Raw genomic sequence first — 21365 nt, forward strand, 5'->3', positions numbered from 1 at the left:
AACCGATACACACACTACTTAGAACTCCAAAGAAGGAATAATCACATAATAGTATCCATAATAAAAATAATGGCTCGTTTTTGCTAAGCACATATTATATGCCAGTCACTATCATATATACTTTATAGAGATTACCTTATTTAATGCTTACATTATAAAAGTCTGAATTAAATTATTCTTATTGTACAGATAAAGGAATTAAGGCACAAAGAAGCTATGTAGGCTCAAGTCTGCATACAAGAAAATGTCCGTACCAGGATAGAAGATCTGCTTTTCACATTAGTGGCCCTTGCTGTGGCAATTTGGTTGGATGCCACTCTCCACTTGGGCCTGTGAGCTCCTCTTACCCAGAGTATTTCTGTGAGTTTGGGCTGCAACTTTTCTACCTAATCCTAACTTTTTATATGGCAGATGCTTCTGGTTGCCTTCTTTCTGGATCTCTTGTTCTCATCCAGATCCCTTTTTATATTTATGTTTGCATTAAACTCTAGTATTGTAGGTTGAAGCAACCAAAAGGCTCATCTGTGTATCCTAAGTTTTATTTCTTCCCTTGCCATTCTCTGATGGTATCACTGTGCCTAGGTAGATATCTAATCCTGGGTAATATCTTCTACTGCTTCCCACTTTGCTTTTTTGGTTTATGTACCTTGGATATGGGACCATTTGAATTTGCATTTACTATGGTTTGCACCTAGGGAATTGGTACCTGAAAAAAAAAATCTCATTTCCCATCCCCACACATAGACTCATAAACGGATACTCTACCCCTCAATGATTTTTATCCATGCGGAATAAAACCGTGCAGAATAGCATGTACCATCCTAGTTAACATAAACTTCCTGAGAGAATAAATTCTGAGCATCTTGACAGCAAAGACTGAATGCTGCTAATTTTTATACTTGCATCTTAAGTAAATACCTAGTGCTGTTCATTATATACAGAAGATCTCAATAACCAATTAGAAATTAAATGAGATCATATGCCGAGAAACTAGCTTTATAATTTACATTAATGAGTATACTAGTCAGGCTCTGCTAAGCTGTACTGCACTAACAAGCACACCCAAATCTCAGCAGCTTTTCAAAACACAAGTTGATTTTTCATTCCGTGTCTGTGGCTTGAAGGTTAGCCTGCAGACTCTGTTCATCGTAGGCATTCATGCTCCAGGTGATGAAATCTCCATCTCAGTACATGTTCTCATGTGGTTGAGACCAAAAAAAAAAAAAAGAAATATAACAAAACAAATACCTTGTTTAACTTTCTGTCCAGAAATGACTAATATTATCTTCATTCACCTATTATTGGGCAAAGTAAAACAATATGGCCATTCTTAACTACTAAAAAGGCAGGTACATGCAGTCTTTCTGTTGACTGGGAAGGCGAAATGAACAAGAATATCTGTGAACAGTCCAAATGACTATGGCAAGGGGCATGCCATTTATGCCTTTTCTCCAGAGTAATTCCTTATATTAGTGCGTATGTGCTCAGTTTATCATCTTAGCCCAGAAACTGTGTGGCAAGCAGTAAGGAGAGAAAAGGCAATAACAGGAGGGCAGATAGCAAGGATATATCAAGTTCAAGCAGAGTGGCACAGTCATAGAGCAGGGGAGGGGAGAGAGGACCATAAACAGTAGTCAACCCCAGTCAGTTTTATTGAGGGGGAAAGAACCTAGTCTCTGTGGCAATAATTTTAAGGAAAGTAAGATATTGGTCATACTTCATTGCATAAAATGGGGGAAGATATGATCAGTGCATCCAGGAAGTAATGTGCCCTACCCAATACATCCCAGAGAGAAACAAGACTACATGATCTAATTTCCATTTCCTCTTTGAGACATCTGTGAACTTTAGGAGGTTGAGTGCCCTGTTTGTGCCTAACCTAAGACCTCTTGATGTGTGTAGGTCAAAAAAGGCCAACAGTGTATCTGCAAAAATAGTAATCTTGTGTATGAATTATATGTACTGGATGAATCCAAACAAAAATTTCACTCATAAAATCTCCCAGTAATGAATACAAGCTGTACTGACTTAAACAAAGTGTGGGTAGGATGCAGTATGTTCAAATTTAACAGTAGGAAAATCACTTAACTTAAGATCACATTCCTACCTAGTGCCATGATTCACTCACACAGGTTGTGGAGAGTCACTGGTTCCAAGATGGTCTTCCCAAATAGTGAGGGTATTACAAGAATTACAAAAGGTAAGAGACATATATACTGGATTCTTTCTTTCCTCGATTAGTACTATCTTTATAAGGTAATTACAAAGCACTGCAGATATTCTAGAATGGGGAAAAAAGTAAGCCTATGCTTACTTTTATACAGTCAATCTTAGTTACTTGATTTTTCCATAGAATGAAATTTTTTCTGTTTTCCTTTTAGCTTCATATGTAATTTCTGAGATATATAATGAGAAATGTAAATACTCCAGCAATCATCTCCAAACATCACAGCTTCTGCCAAAAGGATTAGCATATCCGTTATCCTGCCTTACAGGGTGTATCTCTACTGTGATTCCACCTGGACATTCAGACATAACTGAGCAATTTGGGGATTATTAATGAGACAAAACTGAAAAACATCTATTTACATGGAGAGAGAGAATCCTCTGAGGAGAGACCTATTCTTGAGGTAACATGAATTTTGGAATCCTGAGTTTGAGCTAGTTATAAGAACTTAGTTGTCAGAAGGAAATAGAGATTCTGAGTACCATACAATGGCTCTTGTGTAAGTGATGCTGGGACATGCACTTGCATGCACATCTATATACCAGAGAGAGAAGCCTTAAAGTATAACTTAAGGCTTCCTCACAGTGTAATGTTAAAACATATTTTTAGGCTTCTCTCTTCCTAGCATAAGGGGAAGGTTTACTGAACTGTGTCACACACCGGTGCCCAAGAAACTATGCTCAGATCTCACGAAGAAGAGAGGACTTTTCTCTATCTCCTTCATGATCTCCACAGGCTTTGAGATCCCATGGGCTCATGAAACAACTGAAAGAGAACATCTCTGCCCAGCAATAGAAGAAACCACCAAACTCTGAAGTGGAACCACGTTATACCAGTGCATGCTACATCAAAAGGTGGAATGAGAATGACCGCTTTTCTGGCAGTGTGGAGACAAACATTAGAAAGAAGATGCTGGATCTGGGTAGCATGAAGCAGTGACGGTGTGCCCCACACCCAGTGAGCAGCGGGAACCCCCTCTATGACTTGCGGAGTTGTCATTAAAGGATAAACCGCTCATCTCAAACCAGAGGCAATTAAGTGACAGAGGGTTCTAGATCTGATGACTCCCAGCCTTTGGCAGTGGCCACAGCAATAAAAACAGCTATGCCATGCAGAATTGTCTTTGGCATTGTCAGTTATGTGTTTACATTTGTAAATACTGCTGAACGTTTGACAGACCCTTGGAGACTAACATATATGAGTCTAGAGTCTTTGCAGGAAGATAAAGTACATGTGTTATCAGTAGATGATAGTAATGATCTTACTTATTTACTGAAGCCTGTATATGACCTCACATATATTCATAAGCTGCTGAGATTACGAAAGTTCAAATTTCATAGTGTCACTATTTTCAAGCTTATAGGAAATTTTGTATTACATTATGCTTCATATTTGTTCATGGCAGCTCAAGGAGCAATTTGGTGCATTCATAATTGTTTGTAGAGAACACTGGAGGATGGAAAACTTTAAGAAAGGTTATATGTTGAAACTAATCTCAAACATGTTATATGGAGCCTCTCATTTTAAGTCACAAAGAGCAATCTTTCCTTAAATAATACATTTTGTGATTTCTGTGATCTGTTTCAATGATCATTTGTCCTAATAATTTATCTTATTAAATCTTGAGAATCTTTTGAAAATATAATTACTTTAATTTTCTGCTAAGAATCTGCCAGACAAATAGTTATTCTTGAACTTTCTTTGTTCTTTTTCTTTAAGAGTGTGTGTATGTATGTGTACATCAGTCTCAGCAGTAAAATTTCTTTAAAAAAGCTACAACTACAAATAAGGTGGGAAAATTATCTCTGAATTTCTCGTCAAGTGACAGTTTTTGGAAATAAACCCTCCCTACAGTATAAAATTATTTCCTCGTGATGTTGCATATACTAGGAACTCAATAAACATTTGTTGAATGGTGGAATCATACGTTTATGAATGTAGTTTGGGATTAAACTTATATATCACCTGATATGCATCTCTAAATGATACATAAATTGCCTTCATGTTCCTCAATTGATAAATTCAGTCCCTAAAACCAAGAAAAGGTATGAATGCAACTGCATCCTTGAGGCTTTTAATTCTAATGTGTATTCATTTATCTGAAAAAGAATTCCTGCTTATACAGAGCTGGAAATGTGCCTCTCTGAAACATTACATATTAGACTTAGTGAGTTTCTATAAAGCATTACAGAGAAAGCCTGCCACACAACCTATATAAGATAACTTCAAATATTTCAACACAGTCATTGTGTGCCCTCTTAGGGGTCTCTTTTCAATGTAACGTTGGTTTCTTTATCAATCATCCTTTCCACACATTTGACCATTTATTTAAGCCATTCTTTCCTCCATTGTATCTAATTTGTTGTGACCTTCTTGAATTATGATTCTCAGAATTGAATACAGAGTTATACACATAAACTCATCAGCATTCGTTGTTCAAACCTTCAATAAGTATTTAATGTATGCCCACTATAAGGCAGCTATTGTAGTAAGCACTAGTGGTTAAACAAGAAAGACATAGTCTTTACTTGCCTTAGGAAGCTTGGAGTCAAAGATGATGCCAAGATTGTAGTGGAGTTAACCATATGAATACTAAATTACAAGTGCAGTGAGATTATAATTAGAACAGATGGATCAAATGTTTATCTATGGGCATCACAATTATATTGTAAAAATCATATCATGTTTGCATTTTTAACATCACATTAAAATTTTTATTAAAATAAGTGTAGTGATCATCCCTGTTTTCATATATTGGGCTAATAAAGCCAGTCAGAAAATTAGGCACACTTGATGTTGAATTTCTCAGAATGAAGGAAAGAAGAAAATACAGAAAAGAAAAGCCTAAGTTAAAAAATGATATAAAAGTTCTGGAGTGCTGATAAATTGTAACTTGCAAAAAGAAAGCATGTGCTTAAACAGAGATCCAAAAGTCCAGAAAACATATACTTAAAAAACAAAAAGAAAATATTTTTCTTTAAAACAATATTTTTATAGTAGACAGAATACTAAATAAAAATTAGTAGACTGAATAGGAATTCAGGTTGTTTAAAGCAAATCAGTTATTCTCCTTTAGGCTTAATATCTTTATCAGAAATATGGAGCTTAAAATTTTCCTTCTTCCCTACCTATCATAAGTTCTAATTTATTTGATGGTATTTTGAGAATAATGTGATAAAATAACAATTGCTTTGTAAAGAATAAACCACAATGTAAAGATACCTACTTATTTTCACAGAAGAAGGAGAGAAATTATGGTTACAGTTAGGATAAAATAACAGTTGTTGGACTTTCTTACCATAAAAAGCTGTAAAATGATGCTATCATACACACATAGTTCAGAGCTCTGATCCTTTAAAAAGGAAAATACAAGTTCCACCTTTGCCTTAGTTTCCTATCTGGTGACACTCTCTAAACTGAGCCACAGAGAAGCAGAGACAGATACAAAGCAGTAGAATTGCTGGATAGACAAACAGAGATCTGTAGGATTTGGGGCTGCTGAGGTGGCTAAAATTTATGGGACAGAATTTTGAAGAGGCGAGACATATAACATACTGAGAAGGAAGCCCATAAATCTGCATGTGGTCTATCTTGATTCTTTTATGAAATATTAAGCTGCATTTGCACAGGCTGAGACATCATAACGGTTTCTGAAAGAGATCTGAATGGAAGTTAAATGAAAATTCTAGAGACTCCTTAGGGCTAAGAGGACTGATCCTCCCTGAAAACCATCAACTTCTATTTCAAACTTCAGAAAGACCAAGTTGTAGGACTGGCAGTATTTTAGACATACTCAAGTCTTGACACCATCAAGCTGATCTGTGTGTAAATTAATCACTTACCAGAACAATGAATAATATTCTTCAAAGAAGGTTACAAATTCAGATTTCAGCAATGTAGCTAGCATCCACAGTGTCTAGCATACAATCAAAAGTACAATGTTTGTAAATAAATAGAGAAAAATACAGAATAAACAGTCAATAGACATAGACACAGAGATGACACATAGAAGACATGAATATCAGCATTATAACACAGGGTTCTTCATTTAGTTATGATAAACATATTCAAGAAATTCAAGCACAAACTGGATATAATAAATAAACAGATGAAAAAAGGATGTTCTAAAACTGAAAAATACAATATCTGAAATGAAAAGGGAATCAGAGATTGGGCACCATGAAGAAAAGTTCAGTAAACTGAAGATAGACTATAAAACTATCCAAAAAGAAGCACTAACTGTAAAAGAATGAAAACCCAAAAAGCCTCATCCATGTGTAAAATACTTTAATACTCATCCCATAGATCCAATAATATCAAAGAATTAGGATAAACATAGGAAACAATATGCAGGTATGTCACTGTCAAATGACAACAACTCAAAAATAAAGAGAAAAGTCCTAAAAGCACTTAGATTAAAAAGATACATTATATACAGGAAAAATACAACAAGTGGCTTCACTTGCAGAAGACGATAAAACAACATTTTAAATAGTTGACATAAAAAGTCAATGTAGAATTCAATGTATTGCAAAAATAATCCTTCAAAAATAAAGAGAAGATTAAGATATTTTTGTTAAACAAAGCTTGACAGAATTTGTCACCCGTAGACTTAAAGCTCAATCAATAACAAAGTTCTTTAGAAGAAATAGATACCACATAGGAATTCAAATTTATTTGAAGAAATAATGAATAGGAACAGTTAACATGTAATTAAATATAAAATATGCTTTATCCTTCTTAATTTAAAAAAGGACTTTAAAGAAAATAGTAATAACAATGCCTTTTGAGGTTTATAACCTATTTAGAAGTAACTGATGTGATAAAGTAGCACAAAATAGAAGAGAAGTGATGAGAAATATATTGTCATTAGATTCTTATATTACGTAAGAAGTGATAGAATATTGCTTTGAAGTAGATAGTGATAAGGTAAAGATGTATACTATGAGCCTTAGAACAACAATTAAAATTAAAATACTAAATAAAGGATATGTATTTAATTAGATAATATATGAGATAGAGTGGATTTCTAAAGCCACATGAATAATACAACAGAATGCAATTTATTTAATGAGTCAGTACACCCCTGATACCAAATGGTGGAAAAAAAGAAGAAATAAATAACAAATGGTATTAATACTATAGAAAACAAATAACAGGATTAAAGACTTAAACCCAATGATAATAATTATATTAATGCAAATGCAAATACTATATACTATGTATATACTATATACATTTCAATTAACAGATAGATAACATCCAACCTGCCAAAAATAGAGAACAATCCTCAGCCCCCAGTATGGAACCATTTCACTAGGAGACTGAACAGACACTCAATGGCAATTTGACCACATTAGACCTCTTCTCTCTGAAAGGGACAGTGATTTATCTTGACTCAAAGTGACATATATTCTGTAGACAGTGTTGCCTTTTCTACTTCACAAGAATTCAGCCAGCACCAACATCCCAGAGCTTACAGTGTTAGATTTATAAGCTGAAACATTGCATGAAACCAAGGAATTTATTTTATAGCAAAAGGTATGGCAATTAGCACACAACAATGGGGTCCACTGGTCCTAATAATGCAGACACCACCACTCAGAATCTGTCAGACTGACCTTCTAGTAAGGTGACTTGCTGAAGTTGCAGCTGAGGCACCAGCTCAGATATGATACTATGTGAGGATGAGTATCATACTCAAGGATGAAATATATACTCTTAGTTCACAACTAATGTATGGTGCTATGTCTTCAACTGAGAGAAATCATGGATCCAGAAACCAAAATGTGAGTGTGAAAGTGGTCCTGCTTACTATCATTTTTCTTAAACCATGTTCATGGTGCTTTCAACACTGCACTCTGAAAAGGTCTTTGTAGATCCTAGTTATTCAAACAGTTAACATTTCCAATTAGTGACCCAACAAGGGTCTTCACAGATTTTATTCTCTGGCTACTGCCTGTGCACTCTGAACTTAAGCCAAGAAACGAGGAGAAACACAGAAGAGTCAATGACCTGATAATTGCCACTGATTATCACAAGGAAACAGTGCTACTGTCACACAATTGAGGAGTAAGTTTGGCACTCAGATGACACACTTGAACATTTTTTGTGCCTCCTTAGGACATTACCAGTTACTGGAGTATAGCAGTCACATCTTAAGAAGGTCATGACGATCAGGTCTTCAGCTACCTGAGGTATGAGGTTCTTGGTCTTACTCTAAGTAAACCAACTAAATGAGCAGAGTTGCTATCCTAATGTGAATGGACTCTTGAATGGCTAATAGAGAATAGAGATAATGAGTATCCTTTGTGGCCAAGAGAACAGCTTCTGTGGTAGAGGCTATAGTTCATCCCACTAAAATTCATTTTACAAATTTCCCCTGGGAAATAAGGCCTACCAGAGTCCTGATGGACTTTTTCAAGAAATCCTGTGAAGTAAGTGGGCCCAAGAGGCACAAAGAATGAAATATAGTGAATGGAGTTCTGTGCATCCTAGTAACCCAGCACCCTAGCCCTCTAGTTCTGAAAGAATTATTCTCTTAGCTGCTGGAAGGGGTGTTGGCAGATAAGTTTCATATATGAGTCCTCTCTGCCAATTACTCTCAGCTAAAGCGAGTCATTTCACCTAAGGTTATACCCTCTCTCAGTATAGTCTGAAACCAACCACCACTTAATAGAGAGTCGTAACAGTCCAGTTTCTTTGCCTCGATTCAGGATCTTAACAGGTTACTCCGGATTTTGATATTCTTATCAGATCAACTGACACATGTGTTGTGACTGCATTTTATCACAACTTCTCCTAACTAATCCCACTACCATCACTTTCATGGTAGATAGATAGTTATCCCAAGAGAGAACTCTGCAATAAATTTTCTGAAAGCCAGTGTGTCCCAGAATCTAACCTGTAATGCCAACACATGAAAACCACAAAATCTTTGCTGAAAATAAAGAATGCCTAAATAAGTTGGAAAATATATTCATAAAGCGCAAGGCACAAAATTGCTGAGGTGTCAAATACACCCCAAAGTGTCCTTTGGATTCAATATAAGCCCATTAAAATTTGTTGTAGTTGTTTTTGTGGAATTTGACAAAGATGCTAAATTGTATATGGAAATAATAAGCATTTAGATGATTCTCAAAAGCAGTCTTTACAAAGACAAATTTGGAGGATTTACAATACTTGCCTTTAAGACATAGAACAAGGTACCTTAAGACAATTTAGACTGCTGTAAAGAAACATGAATATATTTAATAAACTCAAAGAGTTTTTTTAGAAATATACCCAAAATGTACAATTAATTAATCTTTTAAAAGAACACCAAAATTAATATTTTAATTAATTAATGTTTTTAAGCAACACCAAATTACATTTAGTGAGAAATGAAAATCTTTCCACCAGATGGTGCCAAAATAGGCAAACACAAACATTCATATGGACAAAAGTTGGACATTGACCCCTCCACCAGTACTTTATCCCACAAAGACATTAATTCAAAATGGGTCCTATATCTAAATGTATACACCAAAATCATAAGACTTACACAAGAAATTGTTAGATAGTATCTCCAAGCTCTTAAAGTCTATTAGATAGAACAGAAAATGCATGGACCATGGAAACAACAAATAAATATGATCCCACCAAAAATTTAAGAAGCTCTTTCTCCAAAAACATCTGCTTTTCAAACAGTGAAAAGGCAAATCCTGGAGAAAATATTCAGAACATTTCTACCTGGCCAAGGACTTGTATCCAGGATATATAAAGGCCTCTTACAACTCAGTGAGAACAACACAAGAACCCAAATTATTTAGATGGGCATAAGACTTGAATAGAAACCTCACAATGAAGATAAGGAAGATATATGAAGGCAAATGAGCGTTAGAAAAGGTATTGTGTGTCATTAATCATCAAAGAAATGCAAATCAAGCCACAGTGAAATGTTTGACAACCTGAAATATTGGCTATTTGGAGAGCTACGGTTTGAATGCTTGTGTCTCCCCAGAATTTATATTTTGAAATCTAATTATTAATGTGATTGTGTGAGGAGGTAGTGCCTTTAAGAGGTGATTTGGTCATGATGGCAGAACCCCTGTGAATGGGATTAATTCCCTGGTTTAAAGGACTCCAGGAATCTCCTTTGCCCCTTCCACCATGGGAGGACACAGCTAGAAGGTGCTGTCTATGAACTGGAAAGCAAGCTGTCATCAAACACTGAATCTGCTGGCACCTTGATCTTGGACGTGCCAGCCTCTAGAACTTTGAGAAATAAATTTCTGTTTTTTTATAAGCCACTGATCTAAAGTATTTTGTTATAGCAGCCTAAATGGACTAAGACATGGAACAACCATAATTTTTATACATGGAAGGTGCAACAATGGCAATTTCTTACAAAATTAAACCCCCACTGGCCCTTTAATTTGTGATTCCATTCTTTGGCATTTAATGAAGTAAATAAAAACGTATGTCAACTAAAAGTTTCTAGAAGAATATATGTAGGACCCTTATTCATTGTAGCTCAAAGTTCAAAACAATACAGATGTTCCTCAACAGAAAAATGAGTAAACAAATATTTATGTAATGAAATATTACTCAGTAACAAAAAGAATGAACTATGATACATGCAATAACTTAGATAATTCCAGAAATATTTTATTTATATTAATTTCTAGAACAGAACAAATTCATCATTATAAGAATCAGGTAGCAATTAATTCTGAGGAATTAATTGACTGGGAAGTGCAGGGAAGAACATTTCTGGGTTGATAGAAATGTTCTATCTTGATAGGAATGTGTATAACACAGTTGTCTGTATTTGTAATACACTCTAGAAATATATACATTTGTCTTATACACAATGCACTATAGATTAGTGGATTAGTGTATTCCACTGTATAAAATTTTTACCTCAAAAAAATAGGACGCAGAATTATGTATCAGGAAGCTACTAGTGGGCAGCACATGGCAGGATTTCTGGGAGGTCAGAAGCAGATTATAAACTGGTCGTTTTTTGTGACCACACAACTGAGTTTTGTCTTCTCTTCTTCCTTGTAGAATGTTTCTCTTTTTCTTGTCAGTTAGCAGATAAATATTTAATGAGCCTCTGTTATATTCTAGGCACCATAATCTCAGGTTCTCTATATCTGACATGTCATGGCAGCAAGCTAGCTGGTTAGTTAAGTTATAAATTTGAAACTAATGCTTCCTTTTCTTTATAATTTTTAAGAAAGTGGGAAAAAATAAATTAAAAAATTAACTTGGAAAATGTTCTGTCAGTGATAAACCGGTGGTAGAGAAAGTTTTTGTTTGGGAAATTCCTAGTCCTCATGAAATAATTGAAGGTTTGTATTCTTCAAGTTGAATCTTTTCCAACTCTCAAAGAGTTTCATGGAAACACACACACAATAAAAGGACTAATTCAGAGTAGAGTTTTACTTTATTGTATCTTGTAGATCATGTCTTGCTGACTGTTTAAGCATCAGCTGAAGAGTTTGATAAATATGCAGATTTTTGAGCCCTAATTTTGGAAATTCTATTTTAGCAAAGCTATACAGCCAGGTTCTTAAAATATTATGATAGGCAGTCGGGTTTTAGAAAGACATACACAAAAACTCTATGAGGAAAAGAGACAGTCTATATAAGATATCATTATAGGCAAAATGGAAAAAAAAAAAAATAAAGGTGGCTGTATGAGTGGTTCCCCTTACACCTCCCTCTTGGTTCTCCTAATTTTGTCTTCACCACAGCCTCCAGGGGCACAGAGTTGGATCTGTGCTACAAGACCCAGACATGAGCAAAACCCCCCATCTTGCAAGCGGCAAGTTTTTTCAGATTTTAGTTTTTTCTCTACTAAGAACCCAGGAGAAAGTAAAAGAAAATGCAAAATTAGAAAAGGCTTAGCCTAATAAAACACAGATTTCTGAGCCAAACATAGTTAAATTGAAACCATCAGTTAGCTGGTCCAATTTACTGACATTCAGGTCAGAGTTTGTTCAGCTTCCTCCAACACATTCTACTGATTACAGATTCATCTGGGTTTAGAGGTAAAAAACAAAAAACCTTCATTTAAACTTATAAATTGCTTCTCAGGAAGGTTAAGTTGATCATAAATTTTAGTCATATAATCTTATGTTTTTTGTTTTGTTTTTTGTTTCTATCTAATACAAAGCTACAAAAATGATGGGAGTTTAGGGGATGGGAGAATAACTGAAATTACAATTTCTGAGCAAGAAACATATGGAAACAAGTCAGCATCTGAACTTTTAGCAGCTCCTTGCATGCCGAAGCTGCAGGCCCCAAGTGCCTTTCACAAATCAATCAATCCTTCTTTTATCACTCAGAGTTTCTCTCTAGATCCTACCTTTAGAAACTATCCCTCAATTCTCCTGGCTTTTTTTCTTGTCTTTGCATGGTCTCCTCTGAACATTGACTCAGTTGGCCAATCCTTGACTTGGCCATACATTACTCTTCTGTAGGTTCCCTCCCGTTTGATTGTCTTCAATCCTACACTCTGGTCTCTTCCCTGATTTTCATCTAGACTCAAAAATACTGCACCTACGCTCTGGGGTTCCTGCTTCTCTGAAAGTTGACATCAAATGCCTGAGGGGATAAATGTAGAATTCTAGATGGTCAGAAGCCCTATCAGGGCATTGAGAATAGATAAATATCATTTATCTGTTTACACGTTTTCACACAATTTTGGCCCTATGCTTTGAACTTCTCACTCTGCAGTCTAGGTTCAGCACTATCTCTTTCACTCTCTTATTTTTTCTTGAAAATGAATGTCATGACCTGTGACTCCCAATAGCTATCTTCCTCTTGCTGATAGAATTATTTGTTGACAAATTATTTGGATGACTTTACACCCAAAGCATATGTTTACTTTTTCCAGCCTCTTACACATTGCCATCTGGTTTCTGTTCCTGCCTTATCTCCATCTACATTATCTCTTAGACTTCTTTGCCGCATTAAAAACTACAAAGTCTGCTTTATTAAAGACCATGAAACCCTTTCAGTAAACTTACCTCCTTCCTAGTTTGCTTAAACCAAGTGGAGCAGGATTATATTATGAAGAAAGGTAGTACCAGTAAGACTAGGTACGAATTGGAAAGCAGCTGCCCTCCCAATTCAAGGTAACAAACCTTTATTGTGACCTTTTTATGTCCCAGAGATTTTGTTTAAATGCTAGATAAACAAGTTAGGGAAAAAAGATAAATTGTTGAATTCTTGAATGATTGAGAAACTCTTGAAAAGAACATGAAATTCTAAGGAAAGCTTTAACTGGGTGAACTTGAGTTCTAAAATACCATTTGCAAAGGCCTAACAGAAATATCTTGCCATAATCTTAATACCAACAAAACTAAACTCACCTGGTCTCTTTTCAATTGTCCCTGAAAAAAGACATTTTATGTTTCAGTCATCCAACTCCCTTATTAATACGTTTATTCCTTGTTTACATTGCTTCATGTACAATTAACAAGCTTTTCCTTTTTTGAGGTCTACAGACTGGACTGTTAATAGCTCTCATAGAATTTATTTATTGAGCTGAATTTTGCTTCATAAGCCTACATAACAATGCTATGGCATCATTAATGTTGGAAAACTAAAGCTTAAGATAAAATCAATAGAAAATACTAATTGGGATAGTCCATGCTGAAAAAGGAAAGATTCTTCCTATGAAAAAATTTAAAGAATTGTAAAAACCTTTTGAACCTAACAAAGGGGAAACTAACATTTTTACAATTATAATTAAAAATTTAAGCATACTTTTCCCCAAAACGAACATAAAATAAACCAAAATCCAGCAAGACAAGGAAAAATTTGCATAACATAAATAATAAAGTATTTAAAAGGTAACATATATTCAGTTGTAACCCACCTGCAATATTTACAAAAAAAATCAAAACACAGAGGTTACAAAGTAATGTCCTCAAAGTGAAAATGAATATAACTGTTCAATGCATACCAGCTATATTCACTATTAAAGCAAAGAAACCATAAAATTCAATAACCTTTCAAGTGAAACAAACCAAACCAAAACAAAAAACAATATTTTAGCAAACTGGAAAGATAATAAAACTCTTTTATTCTGATAGTGCCTGTTAATTGGAAGGCCATCATGAATATCATCCCTCAAACCACTAATAACATTACACACTTTCCTGCTAAAGTCAGAAGCAGTTATAATTTATGTTATTACTACTACTATCTATCCCTATACAATAGGTCTTAGCCAATGCAATAAGAGGTTTTTTTTTTTTTTAGAAAATTAGATTGGAAAGAGAGAATTTTAAGCTATTATGAATAGTTGTAAGAGGGAAAACTAGAGTATTTATGATACTACCAATAAGTGAATTTAGCAATATAGCCAGACTGAAATACAATGTATAAACATCAATAGCTTTCCTAAATCTTGCCAATGTAAGACAGGAACAATTATTTTCACGGTAATAACAGGAAATATAAAATACTTAGGATTATACCTTATAACAAAGATTTCAAAATAATGAGTAAAGTGTTCACCTTATAGCAGATAAAACTCAGGAGGGTAAATTATCAGAAAATGAATTTAAAAGATATACTAAAATTTACAAAATTAAAAAATCAAAGATAACCAAAAAGCCAACCTGAGTTCTGTGAAAAGTTTAAATTAATAACACAAAAATTAGGTAACACTGACACAGGAAAAATAAGAGAAGGCTTAAATAAAATACTAAGCATAAGAAAGAGATATAACTAGAGATGGAATAGAGATTTAAAAATCACAAGAGAATATTTTCACTTTTAAAGAGAAAATTGTAGAAGTTCACTCAATAGCATAATCACTCCTGAATAAATAAAGAGATATTCTTACGGATGAGAAGTCTCGACATGTTTTTTTTTTTTCCTATTTAATATAAAAATTATTTGCAATGTAAATCAATATCCAATAGGATTTTATAGAATTTTGTAGGCTGATTATAAATTTCATGTAAAAGATACATTTTCAGGAATAGATAATAGATGTCTGAAGATGAACAGAAAGGAAAACCTGACCTATGAGATGTAAAATCTTAAAAAGCTTATGTTTTAAAGAACTTAAGTGTTGACGGAAGGATAGGCAACAAAATCTGTAAAACTAAATGTAACATTCAGAAGGGCACCTATAGGAATAATTGAATATTTAGAAAAAATGGCATTTCAAATCAGTGAAGAAAACAAATACAACTCAATAAATGGTCTTAGAGTTTTGGGATCAATATTTAGAAAGATAAGTTAAATTTCATTTTACAGTCATCACAAAAAATAAATTCTAGATTAATCCAATAAACATAAAAGAAACTTCTACAGGGTTATAAGAAAATATAGCACAATGCTTTCTTTGGTACAATGTGGGGCAGTTAGGTAAATAAGACAACAAAGCCAAATTTATAAATAAAAATATTGACCCATTAACTAAATCAAAATTAATAGCAGGAGTTCCATTGCTAAATGATATTAAAATGTCACTAATAAAGCTAAATGGTAAGCAAACACAGAGAAAATATTTGTAATTTTTATGATGCTAAAGCATCCAGAGAGTACTTTTCAAACTCTGTGGTGGAGAGTCAACTTGTTTTTCTATTTTTAATATTTATGGGCCAACACATTTATATAATACAATAAAAATGAATTGCCAGAAAAAGAAAATGAAAAGAACATGTAACATGTAAGTCCTTTTTCTTACATGAGATTGAAGAGTAATAAAATTACTCAGTCCACCTTCTTTCAATTTCTCTGCGTACCTCGTTGTGGAACAGTAATAACCCACTGGTGGACAACACAGATCTACTGAAGACACCACGAGCTAAGCGGATCATAAGATGTCCCACAGATCAGTATGAAAATGGCAAAAGACCAAACACAAAAACACGTAATTTTTACTTCGTCTTATGCTCTGGGGAGAAAATTGCATACACGTAGCAAGAGATACTTATAAGGATGTCCATATCATGATTGTTTATAAAAGCAAGAAATTAAAGGAAAAAATCCATCTCCTAATCCTTGCTCTAAAACATACTTCAGTTCACCTATCCCCCTTTAACTCTGCTGTGACTTTCCTGGTCTACATGAGCTCCTGAAATAACCTAACTCTAACCCCAACCCTTGCATAAATGTCTGCTGCTTTTCCACCATCTAATCTTTCTCTACACATTAGCTAGAGTCTTCTCTCAGCATGTAGACATGATGCCTCACGCTCCCCTGAAAACCTTCAATGGTTTCATTTTACACTTACATTAAAATTCAAATTATTTACAACTCCTTGTGTCTTCTGGCCTCTGCCTGCCTCTTACGTTTGATCTTTAAGCCACGCTTTCCTCTACTGACTATTCCCCATATACACTGACCTTTCAGTATCTGCCCTGAAATTCTGTTTCTTGCATTTTATTTTGGCTAGTTCCTTCACATGCCTTTTCCTCAAACTCAAATGTCACTTCATGTTGCTTTCCATTGAGCCAACCAATCTAAATTGGGCATATCTCTACAGCCTGCTATTCTTTATAAAACCCAGTTCTTTTCTACATTTGGTTTTGTGCTTCTTCTACCTCCCATACTAACTACACGGAGAGCTACAAAAAAGTAGACAGTGACTTCTCGATTCCCATAACCTAGCTCAGTGATCAGCAGCTACCAGGTGCCAAATATGTATGAATTAAATAATTGAGTAAATGAGAAATGGCGGTTAAGAGAGAAGCTCAAAGCTAAGAATAGAAGAAAGTGGTTGTGAGAGAAGGAAAGAATAAAGACAAAATAATGAAGAAAAGAAGAAAAGAAAAGAAAAATTGTGTTGAATCTGAAAAATAAAAACAGTAAAGATAAATTTGGAAAAATTATAGTACTCGACTTAGTAACAGCAATGAAAATATTTTGTAGATAAACATGTCATGTCATAATTCCATAACTGCCCTACTTTCAGAATTATAAAGATAAGATAGTACCCTAAAATCATTTTTTCTAAATATATAACTATTCCTACTATATCATATATCAATACATTATTTAAATACAAAAAAATGGTTTATTCGCCTCATACTTTCCCACAGTACAATAAATGGAATTTTACATTCTCTAGGAACTTTTTTGAACCACTCAAAGAATTTCACTTTCTTGGAAGTGAGGTGAGACCAGGTGATTCCTGAGTAGATTTTTTAAAAATGCTAGAAAAGAATAAAAAGAGAGAAGAAACTAGAAACTTGAGTTTGCAATTTACTCATGAAATGATATAAATAATGGTAATGTGCCTTGTGCTTCCCACAGGCCCCATTTGGAGCCTAAGAATGGAGACCCAAACAATCGTTTTTTGCGGGCACAGAAAGTGAGTTTTTCTTCCTCACCCTGTCTTTTTGTTGGGTATCTATCAGTCAGTGTTCAGTTGCAGGGAAAGAAAAGAATCCACTCTAGCTAGTTTAAACAGAAAGGGTTTATTTAAGAGCATTAAATATCACACAGGATCATTAGGAGGACTAAAATTCCTAATTCTTGTTCGAGCTTTCAGGAATCATTCATGAAGCTACACTGCAAAATTGGGCTATCAGGGGAGCTACGGTTCCTGCCACAATCCTGTAAAATGAGAAAACTGCATGTGAAATGAGAAAAATGTTGCTACAACCTTTTATCAATTCCAGAACCTTGCTGCATTTATCATGGATACCATGGATTTGATACCCTGACTCCCTAGCCACATGATGGTGTGAAATAAACATTTTGTGCTGATTCATCTTATCAAAAGACTATAAATTGTATCTAGAACACTAGCCACAATAATGTCGAGGAAATGTTGTTTGTGGTTTATTTTTGTTTCATACGCTAAAAGGGTGTTGGAATGCCTGTTGAGCAAGCCATTTGTAGTAGCTATCCTATACAGGATGTTCACCTGTTCCTTTCTACCAGTTAAGAGAGAATAGATATGTGAATTAAGACAATAACAGTGAAGATATGGAAATTCTAAGAGATATTGAATATAGTTCTGTTTGGGCTAATAAGAAAATGTAGGTATTAGTTTAGAGATTCAGATGGATACTATATATCGTTATTGAACTATGTTATTGATTAAACTATCAATAATTTCCTGGATTTTTACAGGAAATATGAAGTTTCTAACAAGTTAGTTTAAAATAATTAAGCCTTGACTATTGATGCTTTGGGTCAGATAATTCTTTCTTGTAGGAGGCTACCCTGAGTATTGTGTGCAGGTATTTAGCAGCATGACTGGCCTCTGCCTACTAAGTGCCTATAGCACCTCTTTTCTTCAGATGTGACAATAAAAAATGTCCCAGATGTTGCCAAGTGTCCCCTGCGGTGAGTGCATGATTGTGTCATTTTGAATCACTAGTTTAGATGATCACATAAGGGGAAGAAGTCCAAATCTTGCTGTTCAAAAATAGAAACAGAAAATAACAACTTCCAGAATACATAACTGTTTCTTTTACTGTAATTTTCTGTTTTTCAATTTTAGAAGTATATTTTCTTTTCTTTTCTTCCTTTTTTTTTTTTTTTTTTTGAGATGGAGTTTTGCTCTTGTTGCCCAGGCTGGTGTGCAATGGTGCAATCTTGGCTCACTGCAAACTCTGCCTCCAGTTACAAGCGATTCTCTTGCCTCAGCCTCCTGAGTAACTGGGATTACAAGTGTCCGCAACCACACTTGCTAATTTTTTTGTATTTTTAGTAGAGACAGGGTTTCACCATGTTGGCTAGGCTGGTCTTGAACTTCTGAACTCAGGTGGTCCACACACCCTCGGCCTCCCAAAGGCTGGGATTACAGGTGCGAGCCACCATGCCCAGCCTAGAAGTATATTTTTTATAATGCTAGGATTTTAGAAAATATTTATAGTGATGAGAAATCTTATTTAGGCAAGCTAGTTCTAGTTATTAGCACCTATCTGTACATTTGCTGTTTTAAACAAAGTGAGTGGTTTCTCTACATGCGAGCTTACAATGTAATATAGACAGGTAAATTTTAAATCATCTTATTTTCAAAGGACATTTTATAAATTTGCACTAAGTGGATATCCTATTTTCTTTCTTTTTCTTTTTCTTTTCTTTCTTTTCTTTTTTTTTTGGGGGGGGGGGGGGACGGAGTCTCGTTCTGTCGCCCAGGCAGGAGTGCAGTGGGGCGATCTGTGCTCACTGCAAGCTCCGCCTCCCGGGTTCAGGCCATTCTCCTACCTCGGCCTCCTGAGTAGCTGGGACTACAGGTGCCCGCCACCACGCCTGGCTAATTTTTTTTTTTTAGTTTTAGTAGAGACAGGGTTTCACTGTGTTAGCCAGGATGGTCTCGGTCTCCTGACCTCATGATCCGCCCGTCTCGGCCTCCCAAAGTGCTGGGATTACAGGCGTGAGCCACCCCTCCTGGCCAGATATCCTATTTTCTATATGTTTAAAAATCATATAACTTTTACATTTCTGTTATTATTTTTAATTTATTGCATTTTTCCCATTTTATTGCTTAATTTCATTTTTAATGTTCATTACTTAATTTCAGCAGAGATTTTATAATTTCAAGAAACTGAAATTATCACTTACTTGTAAACTTACCACTTTCTCACAAAAATAAATCTAGAAATCTAGACATTAGAAAAACATGGTGAAACACTTATTCTATTTCTCACAAATGTGGGAAAAATAATTATTCATTAATATCACCTTTGCAATAATAGTGACAATGAGGTAAATAGTATTTCTAATTCCACCTTCTGTTGCTAGTTCTAAGTCAGGATCTTGCCCTATCCTTAAAAAAAACAGTGAGATTGAGGCTTTCAAAGTTTTCTGCCTCAAATTCCTTTAATTAGGGATAGTGGCCCCAGATGTCTGGGTACTTTTCGTGGAATGAGGGGAATCAGAAACAAGCTTCAGCCGGGTGCAGTGGCTCATGTCTGTGCTCCCAGCAGTTTGGGATGCTGAGGTGGGCAGATCACTTAAGCCAAGGAGTTGAAGACTAGCCAGGGCAAATAGGGAGATCCCGTTTCTGCAAATAATAATAATAATAAAAAGCCCAGAGTGGTGGTTCCTGTCTGTACTGCCAGCTACTCAGGAGGCTAAGGTGGGAGGATTGCTTGCCCAGGGAGGTCTAGGCTGCAGTGAGCCGTGATCACGCCACTGCACTTCAGCCAGGGCAACAGAGTGAGACTCTGTCTCAAGAAAAAAAGAAAGAATGAAAGAAACAAGTTCCTCCATGAAAGGAGTTTTAATTTCTCAATTGTGGTTACATGTGACAATCTCTTCAATATCACATACTAATGTCTAGAACTCATCCATAGAGAATTTGACTTAATTTGTCTGAGTGGTGCTGGCCATAGGTACTATTTTAGACCTCTCTGGATGAGTCTAATAATTGAGAAACATTGCTGGAAGGAAAGACTGGATGAGAATTCTCATCCTCTCTGGATGAGTCTAATAATTGAGAAACACTGCTGGAAGGAAATACTGTTCAACCATGATCAAGCTATATATAGTTTATGAAAAACTCTCAGACAATGTTCATATATCATTTTTAAAGGGACATGTTCTTAAAAGTTACAAAGCACATCCTGAAAATTAATTATTCATGATCCAAGAGTCAGTTTCTCTCTCTCTCTCTCTCTGTTTCTCTCTCTCTCTCTCTCTCTCTTTCACTCATTCTTTCTTTCTCTCTTCCTGCTTCCTCTGCTTCACCTCAGAAACCCTTAACAGGTACCTCCCAATGCAGAGCTGGTAGGATTTTGTGTGGAAGAGAATGCTTTCTTTAATATTATAACTAAATCTGGAAAAATGATGTCCAGTGTCATTTTCAACTGGAAATTTTCTGAAAGAATATGGAGCCAACAGACAAACCTGTGGTGAGGAAGGTAGCTTTATGTGAGTCTTCTCATTCACAAATCCGTCCAAGACACTGCATTCTTTCTGCCTTACTAGCTTATGTAACCTAGACACTAAAGGTCTCTCTGAGAGCCTGACTTTACTAGCTGCTATGCTGGCTCCCAATCACATTTTATGTTTGCTACAGACTACAAAACTACTTCCTTGCAGGGTTGTATGACTACGAAAATTTGGTTAATATTTCTGCATCTCTTATCTCATCTATAAAATAAAGTAAACAGATTTGAGAGGCTTTAAAATCTATTCTTACTCCAATAATTTATTTCCT

The 21365-nt window shown here is 35.1% G+C and overlaps 2 long non-coding RNA genes across 6 annotated transcripts in view; one reads left to right on the forward strand and one right to left on the reverse strand.

Annotated features, from left to right (window-relative positions):
* Positions 1-3344, forward strand: part of LOC105483472 (uncharacterized) — a 33734-nt gene extending 30390 nt beyond the window's left edge. Inside the window, exons 2-3 of the long non-coding RNA XR_011622715.1 lie at positions 2382-2630; positions 2963-3344. This is a non-coding gene — a long non-coding RNA (uncharacterized lncRNA). The remainder of the gene's footprint in view (positions 1-2381; positions 2631-2962) is intronic.
* LOC105483471 (uncharacterized) overlaps positions 1-21365 on the reverse strand; it is a 277589-nt gene that overhangs the window by 75264 nt on the left and 180960 nt on the right. The gene's annotated exons all lie outside the window — the stretch shown is intronic.

The sequence above is a fragment of the Macaca nemestrina genome, chromosome 4 (genome assembly GCF_043159975.1).
Source record: "Macaca nemestrina isolate mMacNem1 chromosome 4, mMacNem.hap1, whole genome shotgun sequence".
Taxonomy (NCBI): domain Eukaryota; kingdom Metazoa; phylum Chordata; class Mammalia; order Primates; family Cercopithecidae; genus Macaca; species Macaca nemestrina.